Genomic DNA, 10,910 nt, shown 5'->3' on the forward strand with positions numbered 1-10,910 from the left:
TCAAAAATGGCATGAGTTGGACTCAAGTATTTTTCTATGTGGCTCATTTTTAATTATCTTGAGCTGGCAGAAGAGTGATATTAGCTCATAGGTCTTTGAAAATAAATCAACAGTAATTAACCCCAACTTAAATTCTAGTAACCCATCTCATACATCAACAGAAGTACTCTGTGTATGTGAAAATATAAACATGGCATGTTTGACATTTTGGAGCATCCTTAGAGAGACATTGATTTGTAATTCAGATCACACAGCATCTTTGATTTCTCCCACTTGCCCATGCCCTTTCCCCATCCCTTCCCCCAAAATAAAACACAAAAGCTTTATCTGCAATGGATGGAGAGCAACCCAGGAATCTGCGCAGAGACTATCCATCACATTTCTGTCTTAATTGAATGACACCAGAATGAGATCGATAAAATGTAACAAGAGACAGCTTTGCATTTCCACACCCACTTATTCCCCCCTCCATTACTCCCAGCCACCACCGTGACCAGAAAGCCCAAGTAAAAAACAGGAACCCTGCTGCCAGACAAGCTGTTAGGATGTGAATAAACTTGTCACAGAAACAACAAAACTTAGAAACATTAGAAGGGAGCTAGGGAGACGAAAAGTTATTAAAGGAATATTGAACAGGCTTCTTAATAAAAGCAATTTCATAGATGTATTCTCACTCCTAAATAACTTCCTCAAATGCAATGTTTCGCTTAAATAATCTCAACAGCTTTCCCTATGTGCCCAAGATTACTTGAGACTGCATCAATGGCTGGCTCAAATACAGACGTGGTGACAACTCAGCTCAGACCTGCAAGTCCTACAATAAATGGGGGGCAGCTGTGATACGTGTCTGTCCAAGGTTCCCAAGATCTCCAATGCATTATTGATAACCTCATCACTCTGCTAAAAGCAAAAGCTGACATTGTTATAATCTCAACCTTCTCCTGAAGAGCTCTGGCTTTGCCCGGGTATTGATCACAGGAAGAAATAAACCAAAGGGTGAAACAGCACACGTAAAAATCCAGAAGGTTGAGGTTTGCCTACACTAGCTATGAGTGCATTAACCACAATCACATGGCCTGTTTTAGTGTGTTATACCTTTAATGGTTTACAATGCAGTCCTATTTCTAGGCTATATGTTGTAATAATTCATTTAATACTTCACATCTTGAGCTTGTTACAAGTTATTCTGGAACAAAAGTCTGTATTACAAAATAAAAATAAACCTCCGATGTAGTTGTCTAAAAGGCAGATTTTTTTTCTTCATTCTAGTAAATTTTTTCTATAACATTTTGAAATTTAATTACATATAGGTGACTGTTCTTTCTTCATCTATCTTCTTTCCATTGCATGTTACCTTCATGGAAAAATATGTACCTACAAAGATACTCTATATAATTTTACTCTTTTATTATTTTAAATAATAATGTAAGACTACAAAATATATTAGTGCCTACGTTCTTTTAACATTTTAGATATGATTTTAAATTATTTTTAAATGATATGTTGAATAATATGACAAAATATAAATGTCACATCACAGGTAGTTCAAAGTGAGAATTAGAAAGTATATCCAAAGTATGATTTAAAGCTTAAATATTTTATATTTTCTACGTTCATACTTGGAGATACAATCTTAAGTAGCCTATCTTTGCTACTAAAAAAAAGGAAAACAGTTTCTGATGAAGCCTATGTTGGTAGAGACAACTAAGGTTGTTGATGAATGCTAACAGCTCTATCACACGCGCGCACACACACACACACACACACACACATGACAGTGAGAGACCATTATTTTTTTAGCTGGTAGATGACTAGGTAGTTTGCAAAATGATCATTAGTGGCTGGTTGCTCCTGGATTCCAGAGCAAAAGAGCTTACAATTCAAACATTATTTATGAGTGAAAACAGCTGGTCATAAGGCACTAAGAGCAAAACATACAGAGTTTGGTTTCACCTGCAGACAGTGGTCACCTGAAGCAGGAGCTGATGGCTGCCTGCCCAGGTAAGACACATGGTATGCAGCGGTGAACCTGTTTCATCCACCTTTGACTTGCCAGGCCTTGTATGTGCTGTCTTGTAAATTTGCCCCAATTACAGATTGATATTGTTCACCATGAAATTAAGGCCCCAGAAAATGTGAATATAAGAGTAGTTATAAGTCTTTATAATGTATGCCTTTACACATATGCCTCTATTGTGAGACATACAAAATTCTTAGCATGTTCTAAAATAAGTAAAAACAAAAGCACCCCATGGTTTATCACATCGTTTTGTTATGCTTTATGCTTTTTAATGAAGCCATTGCTCACTTTCCTAAGTGCTGCAGGAGCTTAACCCCTGGGAAAAGACAAGTTTCATGGAGTGTGAAACTTATTTGAGCAACAGAAACTAGAACTATCTTGGAATAAATATGTTCTACATCTGATCATTTTTTATTTCACTTATTGCTGTTTGCTTTAGTTGGTGGGCAGTCTATTTAGTAAAAGTCAGACTACTTCTGCTATGCACGAGTACATCACTTAAAAAAAACTCACGAAAGTATTAAAAATGACAGCAGAGTTAGGTAGCATTAGAGTGGGTTCTGGTCCTCTAAATGTGTGTGCACCTCACAGTGGGGGAATTTGATTAACCCCAAGTGTGCCAAGTAAATCAGAGCCCAGGAGCTGGATACAACGGCTCCGTAGTGTGAGTTCACACAGAGAACATAGTTTCTGCTGAGGGGTGGTGGTGGTTGTTGATGTTATTGAATGTGGGTTATTTTTAATTTTTAAAATGACATTATGGCTAATTAGGGGTATTGGCACAGCGTGGACTGATGAAGAAACTGACTACAATTATAAAGACTTCTGGGGCCAAAACAGTCAAATGTATGCCTGCTACTCATGATGGCCCCAGCAGTGTCTATATGGTTGTCAAATATGATTAAGTGAGAAGCAAACTGTATTTATTATTTTTTTCCTACAGGACTTAGATGCCCATGGATGTGGTTCAGAGTATTACCAGAGTCCTACTTCTTTTTTCGTATCTTCCTTGAACAGTCAGAATACTCAAGAAAGAGAAAAAAACTCCATATTATTGTATTCTCCAGGGTCTATGATATGGCAGGATAAATCCGAGAAAAATCATCTTCTCTAAGTAACTTTCACAATACTTTATCACTCTTAAAACTTGAAGTCAGTTTCAGACTTGTTTATTTTTCACATTCCATATGTTTGAAACTGACAAAAAGCAAGAAAACGTATTGGAAATACACCAATAAGATGAAAAACAAACAAACGAAATTTAACTTTGGGGAATTTATTTTTTAAAGCACACACAAAAAAGAAAAATAACCTTTGCTTAATCCTATGGGGTCACCTATTGAAATGCAGCATCTAAACATAGTTTATATTTGAGTTTTGTTCCCTAAGAGTATTTTTCATTTGGGAGAAGTGCACTTATGATATGTTACAAAAGAGCCTGAATGGGTATTCAAATAACTGCTGTCATCAAAAGATTCTTTTTTTCAAGGAAATGACGATAGATTTTTATACTTATTTTTGTTTTGCTATGGGCATTCTAGAATGATAGAAAGATTCTCATTTGTTTCTCCATCCCCTGGCCCCCCGGAAGCTATTGAAATGTTCTGGTTTTGTACAGTGTAGAACAATCCTGCAATAATAAAACATTTCAACTTTGTACAAAAGGTAAAGCTTTCCATTTGAAGATTTTCTTTAACAGGAAAAAAAATAGAGAAAATGGGCTGACAGCTTTACAAAATTCAAACAATTCCCCTTGCCAAGATACGTATTTTGTGAGTTTTCTTTAATTTCGGATTTGGTGCGTATGTTTCCTCTAACAATGAATGCTTTCAATTTCAGAGTTCAGTTTCTACTCTCCCTACTCAAACCAATCTTCACCTTTTAATAGGCAATTATTTTTCTAATTGCTTTGTAAAACTTTTTTCAGGATGATTGTGAGACACTCAGCTTTAAGTTATACATTATGGATGCATTTCAAACAAACAGAGTGGGCTATAAACTGTAAAATGGCACTTGATTGGTAAAAGCATCTTAGAATAAGAAAAAGCAGCAAGAAGACTACACTTCAAAGTACTAGAAAACTTTTGTAACTTACGAATTCATAAAAATCATAGGGGAATCAGTTGAGAAGAATTCTTTTAAGGAACAAAATGAGCAAAGCAGTATTGGCTGTGATTGTTTTAATGGGATAAGTAGTGTTGTAATATTTTCTCCCATTGGCATTAAATCTCACTTCACAAAATGGAATACTCTCCCACTGTTTTTTCTCTTTATAACCCATTACTTACATGGAACTACATTTTTTTAATATTGAAAAAAAGACATAAAACCAAGCTTTCATGATCTCAACTGTTTCATATATATTCATTTGAAATGCAGTGTTTTGAAAAACATTCTCATGTGGCAAAATGAAACAGGAAAAAACTGTTAGAAAACAAGAATAAATAATATGCTGCATATTATGGGAATTTAACCATCAGGTATGAAAAGAAAGGCAGTCCCACTCAGCTCTGTGATACCTCACAAAAGCGTGTTTAGCAATGCTAATTTTAGCATTGCCTACACACATAGAATAATAAAAATACATGTGGCTAAGCACTTGAGATTTGTAATTACGATATTGCATAGACGATTCCACTACGATTCAATTCAAATCAGGAAAATTAGTTGATATTTCATGAAACCAACTAAACTTAAAATAAAAGCTTCCTTCAATCTCAATGTTTTAAAATTAATTTATGACAGGCTGTTTGAAAGACTTGTTTAATTATTAATAGAAATGTTTTATCTCATGGATCTCTTAAAAAGTTGCATTTGATATTTTTCTACCACTGACTAAACACAGAAGGTAAAATACACACATGGTTGGGCCAATATTGCAAATATCCTAATTAGTATCATGCTACAGAAAAACAATGAAGAGATTTTGTCACCAATTACTGACAATTAGCCTAAGTACAACAGTTAATTTCATGGAAATAAAACCACTATAAAACGAAAGGAACAAAACCTCTCATAATTAATGGCATTTGCCTGCATTCCTCTATTGGTTATTTAATTAATGAACCATAAAAGTTTGAAGCAATTTGAACAGCTAAACACATATGCAAAATTCAAAAGCCTGTGTATCTGGATTTTCTGAATTTTAAGTATCTGTGGAAAACATGTATTGGAGCAGCAGAATTATGTATACCGAGTTTTTATCCCCTGAACCTAAAGATGTCATACTTTCAGACAATGCTTTTGTCAAACAATAAAACCTATTATATTAAGTTACAGAGAAATGTCTTGTGAGAGCTTGTCATTATCCTGTTATAACGCTTCTAGAGCTAGTGAACTGCCAATAATTATAAAAACATTATAATGTCAAAAGGTCCTGGTTTCTCTCACTCTTTCTTCTCACTCAAACTTTGCTCTGCACTTGTTTCTCCCATGGTTTTTCTAATGTCACACTGTGGTCAGTGCTCATGAGCATGAGGACGTCCAGTGGTGATCCCAGGTCAGTTTTGTCCCATGCATTAACTCTCTGCCACAAGTTTCAGAGCTTGCAGTGTCAGGATGTATTACGAAGTCACATCAAGATTTAAGATGTCGTTCTGGCCTCTCCCAAAGCTGGAAAGGACTCATTTTGCAGGCTACCTACCAATTGACAAAGTAAAAACAATTCAAGGCCAGTGACTTCTACAGCTAAACTTCAGAAAATGTACCCTTGCAAATATTTTTCCAGTTTCAACAAGTTCCGAAAACAACATTTTAAAACCTCACAAAACCTCTCTATAGACTGTTGCTTAATGAACAGCCCCATGGATTTTAAAACTTTAAGTACACAAATAAACATTTTAGAGGTTTTTGGCTGTGCAGAGATAAGATCCTCTCTGGGGAGACGACTAGAAACTGCTGGACTCCTTTGTGCAGACTCCTGGAATGTGCTTGCTTTTCATTTCTTTCTTTGTGTCTGGCACACTGGCCTCACAGGCAGTGTCTTAAGCCACGCAGGGTCAGGGCAAACAGAGAACTGCATTCATGGACAGATCAAGTTTATGTGAGAATCTGCTCCTCCACTGCCCTCAATCTCCATATGAATTGTTAATAAAATCTCAGCCTGAAAGCTCATCACCCCAACACTGGGGAAGTCATGCAGAGAGTCCTCTCGTTCAGAAAAACAAGATTTCTTTATCTTTTTCATCCTTCGCCAGCATTCGTGGGAATTCTGCCATGTAACCTCCTCCTGAACTAACCCGCACCCCCTCCCCAACCAATACCCTATTCCTCTCCACAACTCTCTGGGTCGCACCTGATCATCATCGGGGGAAGCCAGGAGCCCAAAGACAAAAGAAACATTCTTACACCCACAGCAAATCTACCGCAATATCAACTTTGCCTCTGCAGTATTTTGCTGCTGTAAAAACCTTCAGGCAAAGGGAAATATCAATGCTTATTTCTTTTCCAGTTTGTGTCAAACACCAGAAAGACTTTCCCATAGCTTTATGACAGCATATGAACTAGAGAGCCACAGATATAATAAAAGGTCACATATAAAGCGAAGAACAGAGTCCTACCCTAATTAACTTGAAATCTCCATGCAAATACTGGACAGGAACATGACCCGATGTGTGTTGCAGGCAATCTTGCGTGTATCTTCTAACCTTGCTACAGTCTAGCTGGGCCTCTTGTTTCCTCTGCTTTTGCTCCTTGAAAACTGTTTTAATATCGAACGCTTTTCAGAGGGATGGGCTGATGAACGAAAACATGAATTTCCTGCTTGCCCTTTAAGGTGGGTTAAAGGGGGTGCTAGCAATCAATTACAGAACAAAAGAACAACAACAACAAAAAAGACTTAAGAACCTACAAGTGAATGTATAACATTCTTTGCAGTCTTTTTTTTTTTCAACTAAGTGCTTCATCTGTATTTATTTACCTTTATCATAAATAATATACAAGATCTATTACATTAAAAAAAGGAATGTTTGCCCAGCAGTTCCTAAAGAAAAGCTGTTTTCTACTGAAAGTGGCTTTAAATGCACTTAACTTTCATTTCTACTTGATGAGTTAACAAGGAGTAAAAAAGTTTAAAATTTTTTCTGCATTTATGCTTCAGATTTTCAGACTGCCTTAACACACTCTGATCTATTTGCAGAACAAAAAGTTACATTTTCAAGTCTAATTAACATTCTGGCCCTATCAAATCTTTATTTTCTTATTTTATTTTGGTAAATAAGACATTAACTTTCAAACTCTGTACACAAATGATTCCAAGGTATCTTTCAGTAAACGTTTTTTTTTTTTACTGCAACTGCATCTGTCAGAGAAAGTGAATACTGTTTAAAAATAATATTTCTAAAGTACACATAAATAAATCTGATTTGACTAAATATTATGCAAACTTCTATAACCATATATCCAGAAATGTTAATATTTAAGAAGGTAGAAATGCACAGACTCTCAAGCACATACATAATTTCTTTTTTTAAAAGGCAAAATAAAAGAAACATAAAATCATTCCTTAACCATTCACATAAAAAAGTCATATAAATTTATTATTTCACTCAATTTATCTAAAACAAAGTTGCTATTATAAATAAAACATGCATTTGCTCTATACCCACAGGTATCACTCTTTGTATGTGAATCATAGGAAAGAATTCTCTTCCATCAAATTTTAGTCACAGAAATTTGACAAATTTTCAAAAGAAAGAAAATGTAGTTTTATGTTAAACATCCCAGTGCCTCATAGCATTCTATTTAGGTATTAAGATTTAGAAATTTATTACATACACATTGGAACCATAATTGTAATATAAAGTTCAATATTATTCTTTAGCATTGATATAAATTATTATAATTAATATGCATCCTACTGTTTCTGAAAGCATAGAAAGTTCAATGGCTCTTCAAATATACCTAAAAAATTTACCTTTAAATATATAAAATCAGTAAATCAATGGATGCTGAAGACATGCTTGCAGTTATGCAAATATGTGAAAATAGTTATTTTAGAAAATGGAAAATGATCTGAAATACATATTGATCTTTTGTGGAATAATTAAACAATCAACAAATTTTATAGTAGTGAGTTTAATATTTAGTACGGTTATGTAAAAATCAATAATTTTTATTCATAAGACTATATGTGAATGAGTTATATCACATAAAAATGTTAATGTGGTAGTTTGCTTTCATTAATCGCCAAAGGAATCCTAATATTTTAGGATAGAATCTGTATTACCAAACCTCAATTTCTATTGTGACAAGTATTTTCGGAGAAGCAGAAATTACTGGTTTGACCATTTCCTTTAAGAATTTGCTCTTCAAAATATTAGTGCAGTTGTAGAGTAGGATTCCCCATTCTTCTTCTAAGGAATGTGTTCCACTGATTTTCATGGGGTCTTGCAATCCATAACAAGGTGAAGGAGGAGGCAAAGTTGAATGCAGATGTTACTGGAGGGCTTGAGAAGTGGCAACCAATAGTATTCTCTTTTCTGCCTGAAACCCTGCCAGCCAAAGAGAGAGAATGTGGCCCCAAGAATAGCTTGGAGGTGGTAAAGGGTGGAAGCAATTGAGAACTCGAATCTGGATGTGTGTATTTACATTGGGAATACAGATAGCAATGTGACTCCACGATAAGAGGTTTAACAAAGCTTTTAGAGAGCTTCTGATAAACCTAGAGACAAGTTGAGGCTTTCATATTGTTATGGACTGAATGTTTGTATCCTCTTAAAATTTACGTGTTGAAGCCCTAACCTGCAGTGTGACTGTATGCAGGGATGGAGCCTCTAAAGAAGTAATGAAGGTTAAACGAGGTCATAATGATGGGACTCGATCCAACAGTATTAGCATCCTTATAAGAAGAGACAAGACAGAATTTACTCTTTTGCTTTCTGTGCACACACATACGGAAGAAAAGCCATAGGAAGACAGCCATCTACAAGCCAGAAAGAGAGCCCTTACCAGAAACCAAAGCCCTTGATCATGACTTCTAACCTCCACAACCATGTGAAAACAAATTTCTGTTGTATAAGCCACCTAATCTATGGTATTTTGTTACAGCAGCCCAAACAAACTAATGTTATCACGTGTTAAAATCAGCAATAACAACAATAGCAAGTTGAAATAAATGCAGAAGTGCATTCTAAGGATATTTTTTTTTTTCTGCTTCCTGTAGAGCCAGGTGAAGTAGATAAGAACTTCAGTATTTGTCCCTGCTTCTGTTAGAGAAGGTTACCCCTACCTCCCACATGCTGGAGAGCTTCTAGATCTATCTTTAATCAGAATTATCAAGTACATACCTAAACTAGAGAGTAAATGGTTAATTTCTCATGTAGTCATTTTCCTTCAAAATACCCATTTGAGAAAAAAATGTATAGCGTAATGATGAAGAGTATAGATTTTTGAGTAAGGGTATAGATGCAGATTGAGCTTCAGGTACCTGCTTGCTCTTTGACCTTACGTGTCCCTTAGCCTGTCCAAGCTCTAGTTTCCTGAGCTCTAAAATAGCATTAGTGACATCAAAAGATTGTAATTTATACTTGTAAACTGGCAAGATTCTTCATCATGATCATGACCCACGTCATCATCATTTTCATCACACTTCTCCAGGCTTCCTAAAATTCTTTCAGTTTAATCAAGGCAGCAGAAGTCTACATATTTGGATTTGCACAATCTTAATGCCCTTGGAGAATCACTTTCACAGAATTTAAAAAATAGAATGTCTGAAAAATCAGTAAAGATCAGTATGAGGAATAGCAGTATCTTGGCCTGATGCTAAGATGTTTCTAAGGACTCTGCTCATTATACAGTGCTTTAAAAGTGACTGGTATACATCCTCCTCTCACATCACAAGAAGTGTGTGTGTTGCCACCCTTGATTTTCACTCTGGCTTCATGTGGCTTATGTTAAACGACTGTGTGGCTTTCTTGACTGGCATATTCGCAGTTTTATTCCCTTTGCTCAATCCTTTCTCTCTCCTTTGTACTTTATACTGCTCTTTCAGGAGGGTTCAGGTTTTGTCCCATATTTAGGAAGATGAATTTAGAAAGACTAAGGCAGTTAAAAGCATGGGACGTTGGAACTAGACTGTAGGGGGTCAAAAAAAGTATGGCCACTTAATAGCTGATTGGTTTAGGGCAAATTAATAATCCTTCCTACTGGTTTTCTTATCTGTCAAATAGGTGTGATCTCAAAGGATTAGGGTGAGAATTAAGTCAGTTACTACACATGCCAGAGCGTTATTGGAAAATGTTAACCATTCAATATATATTAACTGCCATTAATACGGTGTTCAAATAGGCACCATGCAAACAAAAAATCTAGCATAATCAATGAAACAGAAACATTTCATTGATCATAATAGATACTAAAAAAAGAAGAACTTGAGGTTCACCCTCAAATATATTGAAATTTAACTGGTGAAGTAATTCAGCTTATTAAAGAACTTTTTAAAGAAAACTAGAGAAGAACTCTTTAGGGGGAAGACTATGTTAATGAGTTATTTTTAATGTTCTGAAGGTGGACCAACATGGTACTGGGAGACAATATGCTTCTCTGCTGTTTAAGGAGGCTTAAAGATGTCTTAAGGAAAATTAGAAAAATTATTTGAGTCATAAAGATGATATCAAAATGATTACAATCAAAATTATATCAAAATATTTATATCAAAACAATCATAATATTTGTCAGTAATGGACTACATCTACAGGTTCTATATGTAATATTGAGAAGCCATTTAACCACTCGGTGGAGACATAACAGAATATTCTATGTCTAGCCTTATTTCTGTTTTTCCAATTACTATACATTCCTTTGAAGCTTGCAGTCAAGATATGCAAGTGCAGTCTATCCTTGCTATTGATTTAAATATTGTATTCTATTCTCACTTAAGTAGGAAAATGTT

At 35.2% G+C, this 10,910-nt stretch overlaps 1 non-coding gene across 1 annotated transcript; it reads left to right on the forward strand.

Moving 5' to 3' along the window:
• Window positions 1–1,665: 1,665 nt before the first annotated feature.
• On the forward strand, window positions 1,666–1,737 carry LOC126951824 (small nucleolar RNA SNORD74). The gene has a single exon (XR_007724672.1). It is a non-coding gene; the product is annotated as a small nucleolar RNA SNORD74 (small nucleolar RNA).
• Window positions 1,738–10,910: the final 9,173 nt, after the last annotated feature.

Source organism: Macaca thibetana, chromosome 3 (genome assembly GCF_024542745.1).
Source record: "Macaca thibetana thibetana isolate TM-01 chromosome 3, ASM2454274v1, whole genome shotgun sequence".
Classification (NCBI taxonomy): domain Eukaryota; kingdom Metazoa; phylum Chordata; class Mammalia; order Primates; family Cercopithecidae; genus Macaca; species Macaca thibetana.